Genomic DNA, 1113 nt, shown 5'->3' on the forward strand with positions numbered 1-1113 from the left:
CCACTGTCAAGCTATTGACATTAAAGAAACGCTTGTTGGGAGGCAACCCAATTTTTACTTATCTATGTTAAATTTCTATTTTCTATTGTTCTTTTATGTTTTCTGTAGGTTGATGATCATGTGAAGTCACAAAAACAACTGAAAAAGCAAAAACAGAATGAAAAATAGTATTAAAAACAGAACACCCTGGAGGAGAAACTTACTGGCGTTTAAACGCTAGTAAGGGTAGCAGAATGGGCGTTAAACGCCCAGTCTGGCACCATTCTGGGCGTTTAACGCCAGAAAGGGGCACAGAGCTGGCGTTTAACGCCAGAAAAGGGCAAGAAGCTGGCGTTAAACACCAGAAATGGGCAGCAACCTGGCGTTTAACGCCAGGATTGGCAGAGAAGGGCGTTCTGTATGCCACTTGGTGCAGGGATGAAAAATCCTTGACACCTCAGGATCTATGGACCCCACAGGATCCCCACCAACCTCAACTCACTCTCTCTCTTCTTCACACCTTTTCATAATACCTCTTCCCCAAAAACCCCTCACCTATCAAATCCTACCCTCTTCTCCATAAACCCTTTACCAATCCACATCCATCCATCAAAAACCCTACCTACCTCACCTTTCAAATTCAAACCACTATCCCTCCCAAACCCACCCTATATGGCCGAACCCTAACCCTCTCTCCACCCCTATATAAACCCATCTTCACTCCTTCATTTTCACACAACATAAACACTAATTCTCCCCCTTGGCCGAAACACCAACCCACCTCCATCTCCTCTATTTCTTCATCTTCTACTCTCTTCTTTCTTCTTTTGCTCGAGGACGAGCAACTCTTCTAAGTTTGGTGTGGTCAAAAAGCGTTGCTTTTTGTTTTTCCATAACCATTTATGGCACCTAAGGCCGGAGAAACCTCTAGAAAGAGGAAAGGAAAGGCAAAAGCTTCCACCTCCGAGTCATGGGAGATGGAGAGATTCATCTCAAAGGTGCATCAAGACCACTTCTATGAAGTCGTGGCCAAGAAGAAAGTGATCCCCGAGGTCCCTTTCAAGCTCAAAAAGGGTGAATATCCAGAGATCCGACATGAGATTCGAAGAAGAGGTTGGGAAGTTCTCACCAACC

Source organism: Arachis ipaensis, chromosome B10 (genome assembly GCF_059453495.1).
Source record: "Arachis ipaensis isolate K30076 ecotype BB chromosome B10, ASM5945349v1, whole genome shotgun sequence".
Lineage (NCBI taxonomy): Eukaryota > Viridiplantae > Streptophyta > Magnoliopsida > Fabales > Fabaceae > Arachis > Arachis ipaensis.